The sequence below is a fragment of the Mauremys mutica genome, unplaced genomic scaffold (genome assembly GCF_020497125.1).
Source record: "Mauremys mutica isolate MM-2020 ecotype Southern unplaced genomic scaffold, ASM2049712v1 Super-Scaffold_100183, whole genome shotgun sequence".
Taxonomy (NCBI): Eukaryota; Metazoa; Chordata; order Testudines; family Geoemydidae; genus Mauremys; species Mauremys mutica.
Window position 1 is genome coordinate 505,130 of NW_025423281.1, and position 25,161 is coordinate 530,290.

Consider the following 25,161-nt stretch of genomic DNA (forward strand, 5'->3'; position numbering starts at 1 on the left):
TATGCATATCTTGTTCCTTTTTGATTGATATATGTATTCTATGTACTCTAATATTCCCTATAGATGCATTTACAGGGTCCATAAGGTTAGCCAAATAACGTAAATAAGACGTCAACAAAGTTGTTTGTTTCGGGGTATAAAGGTAAGCCCATCAGGCCATGTAAGGTGTGACTCTCTCGGGCATTAGCCGAGACGAGGACACCCGCTCAGCTGATCGATCAATAAAGCTATGGTACTTGTCTTCCTGGTCTTCCGTGCCTCCTTGGTGTAATCAGGTGAGCTCCGGGGAGAAACGGGCCCTTTTGGCTAACAATAGCACAGCGACAATGGACACTGCTTGGCTCACATCCTAGCAAAGGTACTTCCTAGCCAGTTGGAAGAAACTATGACAGATGGGGTAGAGACATCATGAGTTGCCCTCTCTCCCCCACAACTCAACAGGTGGAAACACACCTGGATGACAAAACTGATTCAGAAATCAGAAGAGAATAATAATAGTACATTCAGACACAATCCAAACAGACTAGTAGTGGTTTTTCAGCAGAAAATTTTCAGTTTGGGGAATTTTGTTTTCTCAGTCAGACTTTGCCAAGGGAAGCAGAGAGAAAATGGTTGAGTTGTCTCCTTCAGAACAGCTTGGCCTAGACACTAGGTCTGGTTCACTGTTGTGGCCTTGCTCAGGTTGGGGGTATTTTAATTATTTGGGGAAGTCCCAGGGTGTTTGGGGGGAGATTATGAGGCTGTTCCCTTTTGAGATAAAAACTAAGAAATGCCGGACTATAGAATTTTTTTAGAAATCTGGGATTTAGACATTTTATTTGAAGCAAGGGGGGAGGGGCAGCTGAGATTCTGAGAAGGTTTTTGTTTGCAAGAAGCAACATTGTTTGATCTGTCATTGTACCAAGGGGGGAGATGGTTGTCTATAAAGGAGAGTGAAAACTAAATGCATCCAATGAGGATGGGATTCAAACCCATGCATGCAGAGCACAATGGATTAACAGCATCACCTTAACCACTCGGCCACCTCATCTGAGCTGCTAAGACAGGGACAGGAGGAGAAATCTAAGGCCGGCAGAGATAGGGACACGAAGGAGTTTTTAAATACTAAGCATAAGCAGGGGCTGAATGAGCTCCCCCCTCACATCTAGTGAGGAGCTGGGGGAAGACTTCAGGAACAGGCCGTGTTTGCATAGACAGCCCTGCTCTGCCTAGCTATGCAGCATGATGGGGCCGCTTCCCCAAAATGACCAGTTTGGGATGGTGGTGGGTTACAAATCACTTTAGCATTGAGTGCAATGAAATGTTATTCTCCTCCCTGTACGAGTGAAGGGCAGCAGAACGTTGACCTAGGCCGTCCTGACGGAGGGGTGGGTGGGTGAGGAATCGCTTTCATTGGACGGCAGAGAAGTGATTGAGGACGTCACCCTAACCCAGTGGGCCCCAAACATTTCACACTGCGCCCTCGTATCCATGGCTGTGGCCCCTCGGAAGCCGCGGTCGAGAACCGGGGCTGGGAGTGGGGCCGTTGCTTGCTGGGGAGAGGGGTGCGGACAGGGGTCAGGGGGTCGAGGCCGGGCTGGGAGCCAGGGGCCCAGGCTGAGGGTGGGATTGGGGAAGAGCTGGGACAGAGTGGGGCTGAGTGGGGCTCCCTCCCTGCCCTCCATGGGGGCTGGCTCAGGCCCTGAGGTGCCCCCATCAATCTTCCTCTGGGTCCCCCTAGGAGTCACGCCCACATTTTGGGGACCACTGACCCCTACTCGCTAAGCAGGGGCTAGTGATGCCAAAGCCCAGGGAAAGGGAGAACAAGTGCGGGGGCCCCAGCACCGGAACCATGACCCCCCACTTCTGTGTGTGGCTCCGCCCCCTTCCACACCTTCCACCCACGGCCCCACCCACTGTCACCTCTGTTCCACCCCTTCCCCCACTGGCCCCACCCTGTCACTCCTTTACACCGGCCCTGCTGCAGCCCCGAGACCAGAGAAGCTCTGTGCCCTGCTGCAGCCCCCGGGCCGTAGCAGGCAGTGGGAGCTCCTCCAGCCCTGGGGCCGACATGGGGGAGACTTTCCCAGGGGGGCCCAATTTCGCCAGGGCCCCTAGTCATGGGCCCCACTGTCCCCTTGGCGACGCAAGGTTTGGGGAGGCTGAGCCCCCCCGAGCCTCCATTACGAGCCGCCCAGGCTACCTCTGCTCAGTGGGTGGCCAGTCTCCCTGTGTCTCTGCTGCTCGTGCTGGGGAGCCCGGCCGGCCTTAGGGGTGGGGCCCCCGGCAGCCGCCCAGGGCTCCAGGGGGTCAAAGGGCACCATGTGGCCGTACAAAGGTGCTCACTGCTCTCCCCTGCCCCAATGCTCCTCCGTGGCCCCATAGAGGGTGGGGGGAGCGAGGAGCAACACTATGTGCTCCCTGCGTCCTGGCCACTTTCCCCACCTGGGCTGGGCTGTGAGGGGAGCATCAGAAGCTGCTGCTCTCTGCCCTCCCCTGACACAGCCCGGCTGAGGAAAGTGACCTGGATGCAGGGAGCTCGGATGACGTCCCTTCTCGCCCCCCTGCCCCTGCTAGGGAAGGCTGCTGTGTGGTGTCTCCATGGCTGCACTTTCAGCGATGCAGGTTTCTCTATCCCATTGTTCCAGGGGCATCCTACTAGATTGCCAGCTGCTTTTCAACTGCAGTGGGAAGACTGTGTGTGTGGGGAGAGACAGTGTGTGTGTGTTGGGGAAGAGTGAGTGTGTTGAGGTAGGTAGGAGCGGATCATTATTATCCCTACTTGAAACAGGGAGAAGCTCAGGCTGAGAAAGGAGAATTGACTTGTCTGAGGTCACACAGCCAGTCAGTGGCAGAGTTGGGAATAGGACCAAGAGCCCTGATTTTCAAACTAACCATCGGATCTTGAATTTCAGACATTGAATGACCTGAATAAAATGCTCTGATGAGCTACAGACCAACAACAGTGCACAGGAATTATTAAGCAAGTATTTGAGAACTGCAATGTTAGAGAGAATCATGAACTGCTCAGAGACCATTAATGCAGAGAAGCAGCAAAATCCATCAAACACAGAACTGGTTCTGACTTATTTCCTTGGTCTTAAAAGAGAACAACAAGGACCTGAGTCTCCTCCCTGTCAATAATCCCCTGCTCAGCCAATCAGGGTAGAGACTGAGGGCGGGAGGCTGAGGGTTCTCACCAGAGAGCCCAAAGGATGGCCCAGGTCACTGATGGGGATCACTGCCCGAGCACTATTTCAGCCCCATATTTTTGCGTGGACCTCCCACAGTGGGAGCTGCAGAGCACTCCCCCGCAACACACAAACACACACACACACACACACACACACACACACCTCCTGGTGTTGGGAGGGGAACAGGAGAAAGGACAAAAGAAGCAAGAGATAAAGAGAAAGGAGGGAGGGACGGAGGAAAAGGTAAAACAAAAAGGACAAACCCCAATGTCCCCAGTGATTCTAAGGGACAAAATCCCAGGTGTGGAATAAAATTCTGCCTCCTTAAGCTCATGTTTTCCATGCCTAGAATTCAACTGTCACCAGATGGATCCGACTGAACAGGTTTCAAACCTCCAGGAGGCTCTTACCGTCTAAACAGGGACGGCTGTTTTCTAGTAAAATCACTAAAAGGGAAGGAGAAAACTCAAAAGAGGTTCCTCCTGGCGCTCACGTCCGTGAACCCAAATACTCCCTCAGTCCTCAAAGAGAGACCTGGAGAAGGAGACTTGCTGAAGCAAAGCCACAGGGGTCTCTGAGGTTTCCCTGGCCCCTCGCCCCGGTCCTGCCTGGCTGATGTCAGCATCTCTCTGTGAGGTCACCACCTCCCCACCAATAGTCTTTGACCAATAGTCTGAGGTCCTGCAAAAGGCCTTTGTGATGTCACTGCCACACCCCTCCCTTGCTGTGCCAATGTCCTGCCCCTGGCCAGGCACTTTGGAGGTTTGAGCTACTCCCTGTGGATCACCCCACTCAAGGAGCGTTCATTCTAGGCAGCAAGCCGGCTAGACAGGGAAACATCAGACGCTGCTCCCAATGCTGCACTCAGTTTTTCAGAAATTATGGCCAGAAGAGACCATTAGAGCATCTAATCATAGAATCATAGAATATCAGGGTTGGAAGGGACTTCAGGAGGTCATCTACTCCAATCTACTGCTCAAAGCAGGACCAATCCCCAACTAAATCATCCCAGCCACGGCTTTGTCAAGCCTGAGCTTAAAAACCCCTAAGGAAGGAGATTCCACCACCTCCCTAGGTAACCCATTCCAGTGCTTCACCACTCTCTGAGTGAAAAAGTTTTTCCTAATATCCAACCTAAACCTCCCCCACTGCAACTTGAGACCATTACTCCTTGTTCTGTCCTCTTCTACCACTGAGAACAGTCTAGATCCATCCTCTTTGGAATCCCCTGTCAGGTAGTTGAAAGCAGCGATCAAATCCCCCCTCAGTCTTCTCTTCTGCAGACTAAACAAGCCCAGTTTCCTCAGCCTCTCCTCATAAGTCATGTGCTTCAACCCCCTAATCATTTTTTGTTGCCCTCTGCTGGACTCTTTCCAATTTTTCCACCTCCTTCTTGTAGTGTGGGGCCCAAAACTGGACACAGTATCCAGATGAGGCCTCACCAATGTCTAATAGAAGGGAATGATCACATCCCTCGATCTGCCGGCAATGCCCCTAATTATACAGCCCAAAATGCCGTTAGACTTTTTGGCAACAAGGGCACACTGTTGACTAATAGCCAGCTTCTCGTCTACTGTAACCTCTTGGTCCTTTTCTGCAGAACTGCTTCCTAGCCATTCGGTCCCTAGTCTGTGGCAGTGCATGGGATTCTTCCGTCCTAAGTGCAGGACTCTGCATTTGTCCTTGTTGAACCTCATCAGGTTTCTTTTGGCCCAGTCCTCTAATTTGTCTAGGTCCCTCTGTATCCTATCCCTACCCTCCAGCGTATCTACCACTCCTCCCAGTTTAGTGTCATCTGCAAACTTGCTGAGGGTGCAGTCCACGCCATCCTCCTAATCATTAATGAAGATATTAAACAAAACCGGCCCCAGGACCGACTCTTGGGGCACTCCACTTGATATCGGCTGCCAACTAGACATGGAACCATTGATCACTACCAGTTGAGCCCGACAATCTAGCCTGGTTTCTATACACCTTATAGTCCATTCATCCAGCCCATACTTCTTTAACTTGCTGGCAAGAATACTGTGGGAGACTGTATCAAAAGCTTTACTAAAGTCAAGGGATAACACATCCACTGCTTTCCCCTCATCCACAAACCCAGTTATCTCCTCATAGAAGGCAATTAGGTTAGTCAGGCATGACTTGCCCTTGGTGAATCCATGCTGACTGTTCCTGATCACTTTCCTCTCCTCTAAGTGCTTCAGAATTGATTCCTTGAGGACCTGCTCCATGATTTTTCCAGGGACTGAGGTGAGGCTGACTGACCTGTAGTTCCCTGGATCCTCCTTCTTCCCTTTTTTAAAGATGGGCACTACAGTAGCCTTTTTCCAGTTATCCAGGACCTCCCCCGATCGTCATGAGTTTTCAAAGATAATGGCCAATGGCTCTGCAATCACATCCGCCAACTCCTTTAGCACCCTCGGATGCAGCGCATCCGGCCCCATGGACTTGTGCTCGTCCAGTTTTTCTAAACAGTCCTGAACCACTTCTTTCTCCACAGAGAGCTGGTCACCTCCTCCCCATACTGTGCTGCCCAGTGCAGCAGTCTGGAAGCTGACCTTGTTTGTGAAGACAGATGCAAAAAAAAGCATTGAGTACATTAGCTTTTTCCACATCCTCTCTCCACTAAGTTACCTCCCTCATTCAGCAAGGGGCCCACACTTTCCTTGACTTTCTTCATGTTGCTAACATACCTGAAGAAACCCTTCTTGTTACTCTTAACAGCTCTTGCTAGATGCAACTCCAAGTGTGATTTCGCCTTCCTGATTTCACTCCTGCATGCCTGAGCAATATTTTTATACTCCTCCCTGGTCATTTGTCCAATCTTCCACTTCTTGTAAGCTTCTTTTTTGTGTTTAAGATCAGCAAGGATTTCACTGTTAAGCCAAGCTGGTCGCCTGCCATATTTACTATTCTTTCTACACATCAGGATGTTTTTTTCTTGCAACCTCAATAAGGATTCTTTAATCCTTTAGAGGATTGGAACTGATTTCAGTGAAGGGAGATGTTTGCTAGGTTTTTATGCATTTGCACAGGAAAACATTGAGTGTTTCTATTCATTTCAGGGATCCCTATTCAGTGGAACTCCTGAACATAATGGAAATGCCATTATTTTTGTTGAAGGAAGAGGTTTGTAAGGGGGCACTTGGATTTGAACCAAGGACCACTTGAACTGCAGTCAAACACTCTACCACTGAGCTATACCCCCATGACTGCTGTGTAGGTAAGTCAGAGATCTTAAAGATTTTGAAGGACAGACCCTGCCTCAGCGATCTCCTGTTCTGTTCCCAGACCACAGTGCTTTTAAAAATGGGGTTTGATTAAACTTATAGATCCATGTAAACACCACAGCTTGCACACCCACCCACATAGCTTCCCCCAGTGACATAGCTACCACCTCTCGGGGAGATGGATTAACTACACGGATGGGACAGCTCTCTCCCCTCCGCTTAGAGCATCTTCATTATTTATGAATAGGTGGGAAATAACCTCCTGAATGTACAGTAACCAATTTATCAAATATTGCTGGGCTGCATTCAATATGGCTACCTGGTCGTATTGGCTGGATTAGTAGGAGCATTGCCGGCAGATCGAGGGAAGTGATTATTCCCTTCTATTCGGCACTGGGGAGGCCACATCTGGAGCATTGCGTCCAGTTTTTGCGCCCCCCCCCCCCCCCCGCACTACAGAAACAAATTGGAGAGAGTCTAGGGGAGGGCAACAAAAATGATTAGGGGGCAGGGGACTTACGAGGGGAGGCTGAGGGCAGGGCCGCCCAGAGGGGGGGCAATTTGCCCCAGGCCCTGCAGGGCCCCCATGAGAATACAGGATTCTAGAGTATTGCAACTTTTTTTTATGGAAGGGGCCCCCGAAATTGTTTTGCCCCAGGCCCCCTGAATCCTCTGGGCGGCCCTGCCCACTCCACCCCCTTGACTCATTCTCCTCCCTCTGAGGCCCCACCTGTGCTCCGCCCTCACTCCCATTGGCCACTTCCCAGCCCCGCTCTTCCACTGTGGCTGAGACCTGCTGGTCCACCTTCCGCTCGCTCCTCTCCTCCCTGAAGGCCTCCTTGTGCCTCTCCACCCCCTACCCCAAGGCCTGCCTGCTGCCCCCACCTCTCTGCCCCTCCCCTGAGACCAGCCCCGCCCACCGCCCCCACCTCTCTGCCCCTCCCCTGAGACCCGCCCTGCCCATCGCCCCCACCTCTCTGCCCCTCCCCTGAGACCCACCCTGCCCACCGCCCCCACCTCTCTGCCCCTCCCCTGACACCCGCCCTGCCCACCGCCCCCACCTCTCTGCCCCTCCCCTGAGACCCGCCCCTCCCACCGCCCCCACCTCTCTGCTCCTCCCCTGAGACCCGCTCTGCCCACCGCCCCCACCTCTCTGCCCCTCCCCTGAGACCCGCCCTGCCCACCGCCCCCACCTCTCTGGCCCTCCCCTGAGACCCGCCCTGCCCACCGCCCCCACCTCTCTGCCCCTCCCCTGAGACCCGCCCTGCCCACCGCCCCACCTCTCTGCCCCTCCCCAGAGACCCGCCCTGCCCACCGCCCCCACCTCTCTGCCCCTCCCCTGAGACTTGCCCTGCCCACCGCCCCCACCTCTCTGCCCCTCCCCTGAGACCTGCCTTGCCCACCGCCCCACCTCTCTGCCCCTCCCCTGAGACCCGCCCTGCCCACCGCCCCCACCTCTCTGCCCCTCCCCTGAGACCCGCCCTGCCCACCGCCCCACCTCTCTGCCCCTCCCCTGAGACCCTCCCCGCCCACCGCCCCCACCTCTCTGCCCCTCCCCTGAGACCCTCCCTGCCCACCGCCCCCACCTCTCTGCCCCTCCCCTGAGACCCGCCCTGCTCACCGCCCCCACCTCTCTGCCCCTCCCCTGAGACTTACCCTGCCCAGGGCTCACACCTCTCTGCCCCTCCCCTGAGACCCGCCCTGCCCACCGCCCCCACCTCTCTGCCCCTCCCCTGAGACCCACCCTGCCCACCGCCCCCACCGCTCTGCCCCTCCCCTGAGACCCGCCCCGCCCACCGCCCCCACCTCTCTGCCCCTCCCCTGAGACCCGCACTGCCCACCGCCCCACCTCTCTGCCCCTCCCCTGAGACCCACCCTGCCCACCGCCCCCACCTCTCTGCCCCTCCCCTGAGACCCGCCCTGTCCACCTCTTTCCTCGGTCGTCTGTTGTTATTCCTTGAAACATCAAGGATGGAATTAAAAGCTGAGTTTACTCCAGGGTGAGGAAAGAAAGGAGCCACCAACTCCCTGACAAATCTCAGTGCTGCAGAGAAAACCTGCCCCCTGCTATTGCAATCGCTGCTGTGCTGGGGATATGGCAGGAAAGGGACTGTCTGAATGATCAAGGCAGGAAATGGACAACAATCTACAGCAACGTCATTGACCACAAACACACTCTCCTCATGCTCCAGCCAGAAGGGAAATGAGCAGGAATTCTTGCAGTTCAGCCATGGACACACTTACACAAGGGCACAGCAGTGTGTGTGTTGTGGAAGCTGGTCTGAGGAAACAACTGGAATTGATCACTCAGTGAGAACAGAACTAGAGTGCGGTGAGAGACACATCTCAACTAAGTAGTTGTGGCTGAGTGGTTAAGGCAATGGACTAGAAATCCATTGGGGTCTCCCTGTGCAGGTTTGAATCCTGCCAACTATGGAGAAAGTTGTGGTCCTTTAGTTTCAAGGGAGCTGGGTCTTGTCTCACTCTCCAGCTGTGTCTACACTATTGGGTAATGTGGCTTTCAAGTGTTTTAATTAAACAGCTGCTGCATGTCCACACTATGCCCCTTGTGTCACCAGAGCACATCCACGCTAGAATCTTGGATGGCCACAGAGAGCAGTGCACTGTGGGTAGCTGTGCAACTGGCTGCAGGGTGCTTTGGGAAGGGTTTGCAATGCCTCATGGGCTGGTACAGCATCACATGATGCAGGTTTCTCTATCCCACCGTTCCACGGGCATCTTACTGGATTGCCAGCTGCTTCTCAACTGCAGTGTGCGTGGCGGGGTAGAGACTGTGTGTGTGTGTGGGGAGAGGGAGTGTGTGTGTGGGGAGAGGGAGTGTGTCGCACACTGTCTCTATGTTCAGACAGCTGCTGCAAGCAACCAGGCCTGAGGCAGGGGGAGGGGGCAGCCCCAACATCAGCCCCCGCTTCCCTCACTGGCTCAGCTCAGCACAGCAGCCTCTGTCGCACACACACACACACCGCTGCTGCTGAGCTCTGTGTCAGGGGTGCTGGAACAGGGGGTTTAGAGGGCCGTGGCCCCACCACTCTTAACTGGCTGTTAGGACAAATGATGGAGGGAGGAAAGGGGGAGTCTTGGGGGGGGAGAGGCATTCTGTGGGTGTGGCCTCGGAGGGAGAGGTGGTGTGAGTGTGGGTCCTTGGGGAAGGGGTGTCATGGGAGTGCCACAGTTCAGACAATAGTGACCCCCCCACTGTAAGGAAGCTCCCGCTGCCCCTGCTCTGTGTTGGTAGCACGGAGAGAGCAGCGTTCCACGGCAGTGATTTGCTCCCCGGGGCTCTGCCAGGGGGGCTTGGGAGGCTGCAGGGAGCCCTGGGCCCTTTAAATCACCAGCCTGGGGAAGCCGGGCCGGGCTGGCACAGCGTACCCGCTCTTGCCAGGACCCCATACCGGAATGTACCAGCTTACGTTCACCTCTGGAAGGTCCTCACGTGGATCAATAACTGGTTAAAAGCTAGGAAACAAAGGGTAGGAATAAATGGACAGTTTTCAGGATGCAAACAGGTAACTAGCGGTGTCTGTACTGGGACTAGTCAACATATTCATAAACGATCTGCTGAACAGCGAGGTGACAAAATGTGCGGATGATCCAAAACTACAGAGGATAGTTAAGTCCAAAGCAGACTGGGAGGAGCTAAAAAGAGATTTCACAAAACTAGGTGAAAGGGCAACAAAATGGCAGATGAAATTCAATGTTGATAAATGCAAAGTGATGCACATTGGCAAACATAATCCCAACTCTACATATAAAACGATGGGATGTAAAATAGCTGTTCCAACTCAAGTGAGAGATCTTGGAGTCACTGTGGATAGTTCTCTGCAAACATCCACTCAATGGGCAGTGGCAGGCAAAAAGCGAACAGTATGTTGGGAATCATTAAGAAAGGGATAAAGAATAAGAGAGGAAATCTTATTGCCACTGTATAAATCCATGGTACGCCCATATCTTGAATACTGTGTGCAGATATGGTCACTCCATCTTAAAAAAGATGTATTGGAATTGGAAAAGGTTCAGAAACAGGTATGCAGGGGTGAGCTGCAGACGGTTCGCAACGGTTCGCGCGAACCGTTTGCTAAAATTAGACGCCGGACAGAGAACCGGATGCTAAAGTTCTCTGTCCGGCGTCTAATTTTAGCAAACGGTTCGCGTGAACTGTTGCGAATAGGGTGACCAGACGTCCCGATATTTGCTTGTTTGTCCCGCGTCCTGACCAATGTTAGGTCGGGTCACTGGGCAAACAAGCAAAGGCTCCGGAGCCCGAAAGGGCTCGCACCCTCCCCCGCCCCAACTCCGCCCCTCCTTCCCCCATTGGATCCCTCCCCAAATCCCCGCCCCCTCACTGCCCCATTGGCTCCCTCCCCAAATCCCCGCCTCTTACCAAGCACGCCATGCCCAGGAGATGCAGGGGAGCACGGAGTTGGGGTGAGTATGAGTCCGGCCTGGCACCTGGAGGGAGAGTAGGGGGGCGGCCCTTCTCCCTACCTGGACAGCGGGACTTGGGAGCAGCCACTGCTGCAGCTCCCACTGCCGCGGGGGGAGGACGTGACCAAGCACATGGCGCCCGGGCCCGAACCTGGGCCTGCTGCGGGGACCCAGCAGCATGCACGCACGCTGCGCCCAGCCCCTAGCCAGTCGCGTCTGGGCTGGCTGCCCAGCTGGTGCAATCCCACGGCGGAGGCATAGGCAGCCCAGCCCCGTTCGTTCCCCTGTGGGACCTGGGGGGGCTGGAGCCTGCTGCCCCTATTCCGGGGCCGCCCGCGGCATTGCACCAGCTGGGCAGTCAGCCCAGACGCGACTGGCCAGGGGCTGGGCGCGCGCGGTGTGCCCGCTGGGTCCCCACAGCAGGCCCAGACTTGGGGGGTTCGTGGGCGCCAGAGCTGCAGCCGCCGAGCCTGGCCAGCAGCCGCTTCCTCCCTCCGCGGCAGTGGGAGCTGCAGCAGCGGATGCTCCCGAGTCCCGCTGCCCAGGTCGGGAGAAGAGCCACCGCCTGGCCCCACAGGCCACCCCCTACTGGCTCGGGTGGAGCTAGGACAGTAGCCCGGGGTCCCCTCTCCGTCCCTGGCGCGTGTGGGGGGCGCCGCACGGCCGGGGCGGCATATCCGTCCCCGCGCCACCCGGCTGTTGAGCGCCTGCAGCTCCCCTCCTGGAGCCTCGCCCGAGCACCCGGCCCCTGCCGTGCAGAGAGCGTGCGGCGCCGCCAAGCCCCGCTGCGGCGCCTGACCCGGCCGTTCCCCTATGTACCAAGCATCAGGGTGCAGTGGGCATCATCCTCTTCTAAGCCAGGGCAACCAGTGTCTGACTCTAGCGAGGGACAGATCTACCTCAGCAACAGCTGTGTGAAGAGGCTGCTGGAGATTATAGAAGGGTCTGAGTTTCTCAGGCTGCAGGTGGAGGGAGGTGGCTGCTCTGGATTCCAGTACAAGTTTTCCTTGGACACAGTTATCAATCCTGATGACAGGTTGTTTGAACAAGGTGGTGCTCGTGTTGTTGTGGATGTGGACAGCCTGGCCTTTGTGAAAGGTGCAATGGTGGATTTCAGCCAGGAGCTAATCCGCAACTCATTCCAGGTGGTGAGCAATCCACAGGCTGAGAAGGGCTGCTTGTGTGGAACATCCTTCTCTGTCAGACTCTGAGTGGACTCCTTCTTGGGTGTTGCTTGGGTGGACATTGAGCCGGAGACTGTCCTCAGCATTGTCTCCAAGGGTTTCTCATTTTGCTATTTTCTCAGCTTCCCCAGTTGTCCTCCTCAATCTGTTATACAGTTACTGCAAATATCCCCGTTTGCCTATTTGAACTGAGTCTGCAGCCAAGACCTATAGGGCTCTCCCTCCAAGGGTTTGAAATAGGCTTTAAATCCCACACAAAAGCATCTTCTGTCCTCTATGAAGCTCCAGGAACTGCTGAATATAATGAGTGGACGAATATCCCTTAAATCAGAAGCAGCAAAGAATCCTGTGGCACCTTATAGACTAACAGACGTTTTGCAGCATGAGCTTTCGTGGGTGAATACCCACTTCTTCGGATGCAAGACAGAACTTTTAAACCTTAAATCAGAACTTTTTATAGGGAACCCGTTGTTAAATCAGAACTTTTTATAGGGAACCCGTTGTTAAGATTTTGGCAGCTCATCACTGCAGGTATAGAGTGTCTGCCATATGAGGAGAGAATAATAAAACTGGGACTTTTCAGCTTGGAGAAAAGATGACTAAGGGGAAATATGCTAGAGGTCTATAAAATCATGACTGGTGTGGGGAAAATAAATAAGGAGTGTTACTTATTCCTTCTCATAACATAAGAACCAGGGGTTACCAAATAAAATTAATAGGCAGCAGGTTTAAAACAAACAAAAGGAAGTATTTTTTCACACAACGCACAGTCAACCTGCGGAACTCCTTGCCAGAGGAGGTTGTGAAGGCCAAGACTATAACAGGGTTCCAAAAAAGAGCTAAATCGATTCATGGAGGACATGCTCTGAGCCAGGATGGGCAGGGATGGTGTCCCTAGTCTCTGTTTGCCAGGAGCTGGGACTAGGTGACAGGGGATGGGTCACTTGGTGATTCCCTGTTCTGTTCATTCCCTCTGGGGCACCTGGCTTTGGCCGCTATGGGAAGACAGGATACTGGGCTAGATGGACCCAGTCTGACCCACTCTGGCCGTTCGTATGTCCTTACGTCCTTATGCTCCTTTCATAAGATGCCTGGGATTCTGCCTCACAATGTGTCCCTGAGTTCTCAGCCAAAATGCCCAGACAGGCAAACACTCTGGGCTCCTGAAGCCTCAGCCACCCACCTAGTGCCCTATGGCTCATCCCTAACCCTTGATGCTGCTCCTTGCTGTAGAATGTGAAAGGAGCTGAGGCAGCGCAGGAGCCTTCTGGGGACGCAGAGCTGAGGATTTGGGAGAGACACATTGTCTGAGACATCAGAGCGCTGCAAACCCTGCAGCCACCCCCTCAATCCGGGGCCTGTTCCAGCCCTGAGTCTGGGCTACCGCGATCCCTCCCCCAGAGCAGGGCGCCCACAGATTACAGCCTGGAAATAGGCATCTGGCACTAACTCCTGTTCTCCTTGACAGGGCCTCCCCTAGACCAAGTGCCTCTCCCAGGCAAGACGTGTCTTCGGTGCCCCTCCGCCCCATATGTTAAAAATTTGAATATCTTATTTTTCATTGCATTTGTAGCTCAGCTCATGATTTTGACGCACAATTTTGATGCATGATTTTCTCTGTCATATAAGCTGATAAATTTGCAGGCTAGGTTCTGTAAACCTGTATTTATTCATGCCATATACAAGCAAATAAAACAAATGCATTTTCTTTAAGCATATAGAAACTTTTTAATTTTGACAGTAACTGAAATGTACTAACATCTAGCAATGGAATTGTCACCAGCACAGGATGGGCCGGTATTAAATAGTGTTACAGTCAGAGACAGACAGCGTTAGGATGTTAACCCCAGGCCTTTAGTTGAAAGGTCGCTTCTCTCGCCTTTCCACCATGAACTAAAGCGCAGCATTAAAGAGATCCAAAGATTGGCCAATGGCATTTCCAAGTGCTAAAATAGCAAGCGATGTCAGTCTCTCATTGGCCATCAGTGACTGAAGATGTGGTTTAACGAGCCGGAGCTTCAAGGTGAGGGTGGCTCTGTCCACTGCCTTCCATTGCGCTGCTGGGCACCAAGTCCCTGGTGGCCAATATGTGATGCTGGGAGAAGAGAGTGGGGTGGCAAGTGGTGGCAGGACTTTTGCCACCAGGGTCTAGCTGCCCAACTTCCTCCTGGTACTGCTGGCCCCCCGTCGCCTTCAGGTAACCCAGGAACTGAGGCAGGAATAGGGCGAGGAAGCAAGTAAAGCCGAGCAAGGAAGGCAAAAGTGAATCTTGTCTTCATGGGCCGCTCGCAATGACGTCCTTTTTCTGTGCCACAGCTGACAACAACATCCCAGACAGAAAAGCAGGAGGCCAAAAAGAAACCGAGCAGCTGCTGAAGTAGTTCAGTTGGGAGCGTGCTAGACTAACAGGCTCTTCTATCCCCCTGTGTGCACGGGTGGGATGTTTTCTGAAAGTGCAGCAGTTCCTTTAACTGCCACGAGTCCCTCATTTCAGGCTATGCAGCAGGAAAAGGCAGCATGGGCTTCTGCACCGAGTTGGCCCACCTGACCTTTCATTCTTCTCTTGCTCTTTGTCAGCAAGGGGAAGAAAAAGAAGCTCTCCCTCAAGCTGGAGTCACAAGGGCGACGTAAGGACGACTTCCTGAGTGCCCGCTCCAGTCCTCTGCTCTGCCAGCTGACCCATCGAAGGGCTGTCACCACTTTCTCCAGGTTTGTCCATCGGTCTGTGCTAGGGTGAGCAACAGCCAAGCAGATGGATTTTCTGTAGTGTAGTGGTTATCACGTTTGCCTAACACGCAAAAGGTCCCTGTTTCAGAAACATGCTGGCTTCTTTTTCCCAGATCCCCTTGCTGTTCAGGAAGGCCTCCTCCTTCTCCTATTGGCCTGTCCCTGGGATAACTCCAACCCCTGCATGACAGAGGGTGCTGACAGCAGTGGAGAAAGCACCTTGGCGTCAGGCTGGAGAACCTAGAGGAGTGCGGCGTGTCACCTTTTGGAGGCTTGTGGCTTGGCCTCCTCTGCTGTTGGAGGTTGGCCGGTGGAGGCTGGCTCTTCCTGCTGGCCTCCTCTGCATGACTTGCCAAAGGAGGAAGTGAAGCAGGAATGGGGCAAAAGAGGAAAGTCGTGCTGAGGAAGGCAGGACAGAAGCTAAGCACCTCAGTGCGGCTAAATGGGGTTAGTAGAGCATCACCATTCATTCTGCAAAGCCGGGGGAGGTGCGGTTGGCTGCTGGGAGGCAGAATCCTGTGCCTGCCTCTTGGCTTCCCAGGGGTGGCTCCTTGCAGCCCAGGAGAAGCGGGGTTCTAGGGGGACGGAAAAGCAGCAATGGCGAGGCTGAGTGGGCTCCTTTCTGGCCGACATGGTGGGCTGTGGTGGCTTTGGGAGTTGCCTGTAAGCCATAAGTGGACTTGGTGCAGTGAAAACCGCTGCTCCATTCTGGCTGACCTGGGGGAGCCATTAATGACTTGGGAGTGGGGGCAGGGCACTGGCTGTGAGCAAATGGGATCCAGGAAGCCCCAGCCTGCCCCTCCAGGGGCCGAGTCTTCTTCTCTCCTGCCATGGGGAGCCTGGCCTTAAGCCTGCCCAGCATGCACTGCAGCTCGAGCATTAAGCCTTCCTGTGGCATAACCGAACTACGGCCTAGTGTAATAAGGTGTAAAGTTTAGATTGTGAATTTATCTTTAATTTCCATGGTAATTTACTTTGATCTTTTATGCCTACCACTTATAATCCTTAAAACTCCATCTTTCTGTAGTTAATAAATCTGTTTTATGAAACTGGTGTATTTTGGTTGAAGTTCTTAGGAAATCTCAGCTCCTTTACAAAGCTGGTTCATGTACTATTCACAGTGAGGGAGGGGTGGACCCGGCGTAGTAAACTCACTATTGTGTCCTACAGGAGGCTTGTGATATGCAGGGGGTCAGATTAGATGCTCTAATGGTCTCTTCTGGCCATAAAATCGACTAATTTCTGAAAAACTGAGTGTAGCATTGGGAGCAGCGTCTGATGTTTCCCTGTCTAGCCGGCTTGCTGCCTAGAACGAATGCTCCTTGAGTGGGGTGATCCACAGGGAGTAGCTCAAACCTCCAAAGTGCCTGGCCAGGGGCAGGACATTGGCACAGCAAGGGAGGGGTGTGGCAGTGACATCACAAAGGCCTTTTGTAGGACCTCAGACTATTTGTCAAAGGCGGTGGGGAGGTGGTGACCTCACAGAGAGATGCTGACATCAGCCAGGCAGGACAGGGGCAAGGGGCCAGGGAAACCTCAGAGACCCCTGTGGCTTTGCTTCAGCAAGTCTCCTTCTCCAGGTCTCTCTTTAAGGACTGAGGGAGTATTCGGGTTCACGGACGTGAGCGCCAGGAGGAACCTCTTTCGAGTTTTCTCCTTCCCTTTTCGTGATTTTACTAGAAAACAGCCGTCCCTGTTTAGAAGGTAAGAGCCTCCTGGAGGTTTGAAACCTGTTCAGTCTGATCCATCTGGTGACAGTTGAATTCTAGGCATGGAAAACTCGAGCTTAAGGAGGCAGAATTTTATTGCGCACCTGGGATTCTGTCCCTTAGAATCACTGGGGAGATTGGGGTTTGTCCTTTTTGTTTCCGCTTTTCCTCCATCCATCCATCCATCCCTCCCTCCTTTCTCTTTGTCTTTTGCTTCTTTTGTCCTTTCTCCTGTTCCCCTCCCAACAGCAGGAGAGGGGTGTGGGTGTGTGGGTGTGTATGTTGCGGGGGAGTGCTCTGCAGTTCCCACTGTGGGAGGTCCACCCAAAACTGGGGGGCTGAAATAGAGCTCGGGCAGTGATCCCCACCAGTGACCTGGGCCATCCTTTGGGCTCTCTGGTGAGAACCCTCAGCCTCCCGCCCTCAGTCTCTACCCTGATTGGCTCAGCAGGGGGTTATTGACAGGGAGGAGACTCAGGTCTTGTTGTTCTCTTTTAAGACCAAGGAAATAAGTCAGAACCAGTTCTATGTTTGATGAATTTTGCTGCTTCTCTGCATTAATTGTCTCTGAGCAGTTCATGATTCTCTCTAACATTGCAGTTCTCCTCAAATACTTGCTGAATAATTCCTGTGCACTGTTGTTGGTCTGGAGCTCATCAGAGCTCTTTATTCAGGTCATTCAGTGTCTGAAATTCAAGATCCGATGGTTAGTTAGAAAATCAGGGCTCTTGGGTCCTATTCCCAACTCTGCCACTGACTGGCTGTGTGACCTAAGACAAGTCAATTCTCCTTTCTCAGCCTGAGCTTCTCCCTCTTTCAAGTAGGGATAATAATGATCCGCTCCTACCTACCTCACAGTGCGTGGAGGCAGGGTCGGCTCTAGGTTTTTTGCCTCCCTAAGGAAAAAAAATTTTGGCTGCCCCCACCCCAGCCCTGGGCTCCCCCTCACACCCTCCTGCTGCCCGAGCCCTGGGCTCCCCCCAACCTGCACCCGCTGCCGCCGCAGCTCTGGGCCTCCCCACACCTGCATCCCCCTGCCACCCCACCCCTGGGCTCTTCTCCCCCCAACCCCCCCCCCGCCATTCCAGCCCTGGGCTCCCCCCCACATCCTGTGCTGCCCCAGATCTGGGCTCTTCCCTTCCCCCCCCACCAATGCTCCCCAACCCACACACCCCCTGCCGCCCCAGGCCTGGGTGCTCTCCCCCCCACCTGCACCCTCCTTCCACCCCAGCCCTGGGTCACTGGTAACTCGCTCCCAGGGTGGGTCACTCAGCACGGATTTTGGATGTGCACAGAACACAGACAGGATTGGTTCCCATATGGTTACAGAACTGCAGTAAAATGGAACAATTTTCAGCTTGTGTGATTGGAGGATACCTGGATGCATATTATAAGACTGTCCTCCATAAATGAGGAAAAGTTGAGGTGTCTTTATTATTCTTTTGTTCCACTCTTTCTTTCTCTGGGGAAGTTGCCAATGCAATATCACTGTCTTCCTTTTAAACAAATAAAACAAAAACAAACAAAAAGGCAATGGCTGATGAAAATAGCAATTCCAGTCCTAATAACCCCTGGGAAGCATTTCTTGCTCAATTTTATCCTACTTTTTCTACAGCAAATGACAGTGGATCAGCCTATTTGATTTGGGAGAAATGAAGTAACAGCTGCCCAAACTGAGCTGGAGCACTCCTGAATGTTGAGGTGTTCAAATCTGGAAGGCAGGCGCTAGATTCCCTTTCTGAACATTAACTAAATCTGGAAAGGAAAAGTCAATTTCTGCTTCCATGGCTCAGGAGTGGAAATCATCCTACATGCCTGGGGCTGTATCTAGAGCTGCCCAGGTCCAGCAGAGCCTCCCCTCCCTCACTTTTAATTTTAAATTCTGGTGGGATCCACGTACCTCCCTTGCCAGGCTTCAGCTAGAGAGGGGCCCTGTCCACTTAGTCCCCCCAGTTCCTTCTTTGGGGGCTGCCAGGTGAGGTCACACCAGTATCCCTCAGCCCGTCTGGGGATGTCTTCTGAAGGGGATGTCTGGGGCAAAGCTTTCTAGTCCAAAACGTCGGTGGCTGGAGTGGGGCGCCATTTTCAGTAGTTTAATGTTTGGTGCTGCAGTGAGTGACTGCTGGGTGCAGTGATATAGTGACCGCCCTGGGGCTTTGAATGAGGCTTTATACTGGGGTGGGGGGAGTGAGGAGTTAAGCAGCGAGTCGGTGGATGGAGAGGGGCAAATCTCCGAGATTCATAATCCGGGACTGTGTCTGTTGGTCCTTTTTGCTGCGTATCTTTGGGCTGGGGGTTGTCCCAGTGCTGCACAGAGGGGTTCCCACAGAAAGGTGCTTGCTCCTAACCCCCGAGGCCGTCAGTGTGTCGGCTCTTCTCTAGCCAGCCCACTTGCCAAGTCTGATTGGCCTTGGTCTGGCTCCCAGCCCCTCTCCAAGGGCTGCAGCTGTCTGGAGGTGCTGCCTTCCACGCCTTCCTCAGTCCCACCTCATTCACTCCACAGGGCGACTCATTACCAAGGAGGGGGAAGATCTTATTCTACTTCTAGCAAAAAGACATTTTTCTGTTACCTTAATTACACTACCTTAGGGGCCCCCTATAACATATTACCAAGGTTCAATACAAAGTCATAGACAAGTTATACAAAAATGCGTAATGCAGAGATTTATCTACAACCGCACTGAGTGACTGCTGGGTGCAGTGATATAGTGACCCCTGGGGCTTTGAATGAGGCTTTACACTTGGGGGAGGTTGAGGGGGCAAGTGGGGAGCAGGTGGGTGAGCGGGTGGCAAGTGGCAGGTGGGCACAGAGGTGAGCAGGGAGCCAGCAGGGTCTCTAGGGGCGGGCATGGGGGTTTCTGGCAGTGGAGGGAGGAGGTGAAAGGAGGTGAGTGGTGGGTGGGGGACTGACTAGCAGGAGATGCAGCAGGCCAGTGGGGGGGCTAGGGGGTGAAGAGGGGTGTGACGGTGAGATCTGATCACCCTACGGGGGCCGTTTCTTCCCCCTCCCCCAAACCTTCCTTTTCGGCCCCCAGCTGTTTCGGTGGAGCGGTGTTGGGGAAGGAGGGTTGGTTTCTGTGGGGCGGGCTGCGCTGTGGGGGGGGTTGTTTCCACAGGGATTGGTGGCGCGGGGGAGGTGTTTCAAGGGGGCTGGGTGGCACAGACGGGAGCGGAGCAGCTCCTGGGGGCAGGGCTCTGGCACAGCCCGGGGGCGGGGCCTCTCCTGGGGGCGGGGCTCAGGCTGGCGGCGGGGCTCTGACACAGCCCGGGGGCGGGGCAGCTCCTGGGGGTGGGGCTCTGGCACAGCCCGGGGGCGGGGCAGCTCCTGGGGGCGGGGCTCTGGCACAGCCCGGGGGCGGGGCAGCTCCTGGGGGCGGGGCTCTGGCACAGCCCGGGGGCGGGGCAGCTCCTGGGGGCGGGGCTCTGGCACATTGTGACGCAGGAGCCCGGGCTCAGCAGCTGCTCCCTGGTGGCCACGTGCTGCCAGCAGCGCTGGAGCCGCCCGGCCGGAGCGGAGCCGCTGTTCTCAGCTGCAGCAGGAGCTGCCCCCGGCCCCGCTGGGCTCCAGGTGGGGACAGAGCCTGGGGCCCGGGGCTCCCCTGGGTGCGGCGGGCGGAGCGGGAGGGGAGGGGAGAGGCCGGAGCAGCAGGCGGGGAAGGGGGGGGGCAGGCGGGGGGTTGATCGGTCTCTGGGCACCAGGGGAGCCCCGGGGCAGAGTGTGTGTGTGAGTGTCCCGGGCCCAGGCGTGCGCAGGGGGGGAGCCCCGGCACCCCAATGACCTGAGCCCCGGCTGGAGCCACGCTGGGGTGGGGAGGAGAAGCCCCGGGCCTCTGCAGGAGCTGCAGTGCGCGGGGCAGGGGAGAAGCGCCAGGCTGGGGCAGGGGAGGAGAAGCCCCGCTGGGTTGGGAGGCGGGGGGCGGAGCCCAGACCCCAGCAGGAGCTGCACGGGGGGAGAGGAGCCACCCTGGGGCAGGGAGGAGAACCCCGGACCCTGGCAGAAGATGTGGGGCTGAAGTCCCCGGCTCGGGAGCCCCAGCCACCTTAGGGCAGAAGTTGCAGGGCTGAAGCCCTGACCCCCCTCTGCGTGGAGCTGGCCTGAGCCCCTGTCGCCCCATCCCCCCTGTGGAGCTGGCTCTCACTCTCCGGCTGTGGAGAAATTCAGCCCAAATCTCCCCATGTTGGTATCTCCATTGCCCGCCCCCCCATCACCCAGCCATGGATGGATTTAGCCCAGGAGGCAGGGTCAGTGTTGGCCGCATTGGGCAGGTGGGATCTAGGGCACAACGAGGTGAAGTGACTTTCCCAAGGTTGAGCAGGGAGTCTGTGGCAGAGCAGAGACTCAAACCCAGAACACCTGAGCCTGAGTCCTGTGCCTTAACCACTAGGCAACCTTCCCCCCGAAGGAGAGGGAACCTCCTCTGCCACTTTGAGTGTGTGGGTGGGAGCAGGCACTAGACAGAGCTGCCAGGAGGTGGGGAGGGGGGGGTTGGATAGTTGGGGGGGTGATTAGACGGTGGGGGGGTCTCTGAAGGGGGCGGTCAGGGGACAAGGAGCAGGGGAGTTGGATGGGTTAAGGGTTCGGGGGGTGCCTGTCGGGCAGTGGAGCGGGGTTGGGGCAGGCAGGGAGCAGAGGGAGTTGGATGGGTCGGGAGTTGTGGGGGTCCTGTCAGGGGGCGGGAAGCGGTTGAATGGGGCGTGGGAGTCCCGGGGGTCTGTCTGGGGGTGTGGATAAGGGTCAGGGGGACAGGTAGGGGGTAGGGTCCTAGGGAGGCAGTTACGGGGGGGGTCTCAGGAGGGGGCAGTCAGGGGACAAGGAGCAGGGGGGGTTGGGGTTCTGAGGGGGGCAGCCAGGGGGCAGGAAGGGGGAGGCAGTGCATGGGGTGGGGCTAGGGCGAGGCTCCCTGGGTGCGCACCCTAATGAAATGTGCTGCACACGCCTATGGTCACGGGGGTGAGCTACTCGCATCCTTTTCCTGTTTGTGCCGTTTCTTTCTGTCTCAAAGCCTGAGAACAATTCTCTCTAGTTCTTCCCCTTCTCTCTCCCCTCCCCACATGTGGCTAGAAAATCCAAGGAGATTCCCTGGTTTTCCCTAAAATTATTGACTCTCTAGTCTCCTATTTTCCCTATTTTCTCTGTAATTCTTAAATGCTCCTCAGCTTTGGGATGTGAACCCAGCCCGTTTATCTGCAGCAATTTGTCCTTGGGTAGGTGGAATTTGCTGTCCTGTGTCACTCCCCCACCGTGGGTGGGGGTTAGTAGGTGCTGGCTGGGGGAGCCCGCAGACACGGCTGCCTCTGCGGGGGAGATAGGGGGGCCGATCTCTGCCAGCGACAGGACATGGCCGCACAGGAGGGGAAGGGAGGAGCCAGTGTCCCTATGGAGCCTGCCCAGCCCCTTTGGTTCTGCTCCTTTCCAGCATTTTGTTCAGAGACTTTATTACTGGGGAGGCTGAAAAATCTCCCTGTGGGCTTAGCCTGGCAGGAGGGGCCAGGTCTCCCCTGCAGTAAAGAGATGGAGCATGTTCCCAGCATGGCAGAACCTAGGCTGTGTCTCTGCAGGGAAAGATCCTGGGGGAATCGTGATGTGACATGAACTAAAGCCTGTTCTGAAACCTCCGCAACTGCCCTTCTCGCCCTGCCAGGCTGCAGGATGTCGTCCATGTTTCGCTCCAGCTCATCCCATCCTCCCATGGAACAGGGAAGGGAAACAGCTGCAGTGGAGCCAGCTCAGGTAGGGGTTATGGGGGTGAGGGACAGCAAATACACAAGAGGTGGGAGGCTTGGGCAGTCTGGTTTGGAGGTTGGGGCAGGGCAGGAAATTCCCAGGGGGGAGAATGGGAGGAGGCCAGGGTGTAGCAAACCTGTTGGGACTTGTTCAATATGCGACTTCCATTCTAGGAACAGAGCCACGAGGTTGGAAGGTGGAAATGCTCTAATTTGTGGGATAGGAAACAACCCCCCTCGGTGGGGCTAGGAAAATGGGCCAGACTCCCAGGGCTGGAGCCCGACCTGATTAACCAGCGGCTGCTGTGAGATGTGAGGGGGCACCCACCAGGGAGGCTTAGGGGGGAGGTTCTTAACCTTTTTCTTTCTAAGGCCCCCTACGTGCTATTAAAAACTCCATGGCCCTGCATGTGCCTGGTTCTCTGCATATAAAAGCCAGGGCTGGTGTTAGGGGGCAGCAACCAGGGCAATTGCCTGGGGCCCCATGTGACAGGCCCCCCTGCAAAGCTAATTGCTCAAGGTTTGGCTTCAGCCCCTGGTGGGAGGGCTCAAGGCCCCAGGCTTTGGCCCCAGGCAGGGAGGTTTGGGCTTTCTGCCCTGGGCCCAAGCGAGTCTGACACGGGCCCTGCTTGGAGGCCCCCCCTGAAACCTGCTCGCAGCCCCCCAAGAGGTCCAGGGACCCCTAGCTGAGAACCACGGCCTTAGGGGATGTGCCCCTCCCCCAGACCCAGCTCCAGGGCTGGCCTTAGAGAAAATGGCGCCCTGGGTGAACTTGTATTTTGGTGCCCCCCATCCCCCCTGGCCGTCACGGGCTCCCCACCATCACGTCCAGACCCCAATGCCTCCCTCTAGGGCTTAGTTTGTATTGAAAGAGGCGCCAGAGCTCAGCCCTGGCACAAATTCAGCACTGGCAGGGCAGCCTCACAGCAGCGGCTGCTGGCCGAGCGCCCAGCTCTGAAGGCCATGCCACCGCCAGCAGCAGCGGAGAAGTGAGGGTGGCCTGGTGTGTGGTGTATTGTGCAACCTTTTATTTTATGTAAAGTGCAGTTTGTAATGTGGCATTACACCCCCGCGGGGTCGGCTCTGGTGGCGACAGTTTCAAGCTTAACAGAGTGAAAGTCGCCTCTGCTACTTGCTTCAAATGTACAGTCTCTAGGAACACACAAAGACCAAGGGAAGTGACCACACAGACACTCACAAGCACAAGGTCTAGTCAGTTTTACAAGTTTTATTAAAGTTGCAGTTAAGGTTATGACGACCCAAGCGCACAGAAATTCTATAAAGACCTGTGCAAAAGTTACGACTCTAGTTCTACTCACATCCTGAACAATAGTATTAGGGGCTGATGAGTCTCTCATGGACTGATCATCAGTAGAGGGGTGGTTCCAGTGATGAGCTGCCAAAATCTTAACAACCGGTTCCCTCCTCACCCCACAAGTGGGTCGTGGCCTGCCCCTGCCCCCCGGGACTCTTGCCCCATCCAACTCCCTGCATTCCTTGATGCTGCCCCCACCAAGAGCCCTGCCCCATCCATCCCCCTTCCCTGTTCCCTGACTGCCCCCTACTGCCCCATCCAACCCTTCCTCTCATTCCTGACTGCTCCCCCAGGGCCCTGCCCCATCCAGCCACCCCTTCTCTCTCTTCCCTGACTGCCCCTGGAACGTCTGCCCCTGACTGCCTCCCACCGCCCCATCCAACCCCCACTCCTTGACTGCTCCCCTGGGACCCCTGCCCCAATTCAACTCCCCTGTTCCCCACCCTCTGACTGCCCCGACCCCTCCTGCCTGGAGGTGGCTGGCGGTGCTACAGCTGTGCCGCTTGGCTGGAGCTGGGTCACGTCGCTGCCGCGCGGTGCCTAGAGCACTGGGTCAAGCAAAGCTCACGGTCCTCCACCTCCCCGCTTCCTGCGAATCAGCTGTTCGCGCGGGAAGCCTGGGAGCGTGGAGAAGCAAGAGGCGGCTTCACACTCAGGCCAGCGGAGGCGGAACAGAGGCTTCCCGCACGATTCACGGGAAGTGGGGGGAGAGGGAGAAGCAGGGCAGAGCTTTCAGGGGAGGAGGCGGAGCGGAGCTGCATCTTGCTGGAGCCCCAGATACCCTGCAGCCCTGTGTCCGCTCCTGGTTCACCAGGGGCCATTTCAGATTTTGGGGCGGGGGCAACTTTAACTGTGATCCCAGGGGCTACTGATGCCCTGAAAACTGTAGGTTTTTTTGCAGAAAATAACTTAGAAATTCGCTGACGAGCTCTGTATCTAATTGTTATATAAAGAAAGATAAATATATACTGACTCCAATTACAGCCACGTATTCAATTTAAAATATAAATTTAGAACAATCTGGAGATAATACAGCAAGATATTCCCTATCCCAAGCCTTGAGGTATCAGTTCTGGAGCTTTGATGCAGGTATCAGAAACACAAGTTTGATACTTTTTACCCTATCTTTAGCAGAGATAAACAGAGAAAGTAAGCAGATTTTATTTATTTTTAAGAAAAACGCTCTGTGTTAGTGCCATTATCTCCTCTATTTTAGTAGATTGTTTTTCACTCCACTGAAAACATATTTACTTAATTTTACACAGGTGATTAAGGTTTTTTCTCTTTTATTAAGAACGGGAATTTATTTTTCTAGCTATTTTGGCATTTATGTTTACTGATCACGATCATGTATGTGACTCACTAACATTTGACTCCATCATTGCTATTAGTATCATACTTGGAGCTGCATTTATTTTCATAGAAATTTTAAGTTACTTTCCAGATATAACTGTACCATGAAGTTTGGGGGAGACAGGGCCCTGCACCTCCCCCACTTCCTGCCATTCACCGTGACTCTCAGCCAGCCAGTAAAACAGAAGGTTTATTAGTCGACAGGAGCACAGTCCCAAACAGAGCTCGTAGGTACAAACAACAGGACCCCTTGGTCAGGTCCGTCTTGGGGGGTAGGGAGCCAGACCCGGTTCTGGC

The 25,161-nt window shown here is 54.9% G+C and overlaps 2 non-coding genes across 2 annotated transcripts; one reads left to right on the top strand and one right to left on the bottom strand.

The window, feature by feature from the left end:
• Positions 1–6,312: 6,312 nt before the first annotated feature.
• TRNAC-GCA lies at positions 6,313–6,384 on the bottom strand. The gene has a single exon. It is a non-coding gene; the product is annotated as a tRNA-Cys (tRNA).
• Positions 6,385–8,760: 2,376 nt separating this feature from the next.
• On the top strand, positions 8,761–8,842 carry TRNAS-AGA. Its single transcript has one exon. It is a non-coding gene; the product is annotated as a tRNA-Ser (tRNA).
• The last annotated feature ends 16,319 nt before the right edge of the window (positions 8,843–25,161 follow it).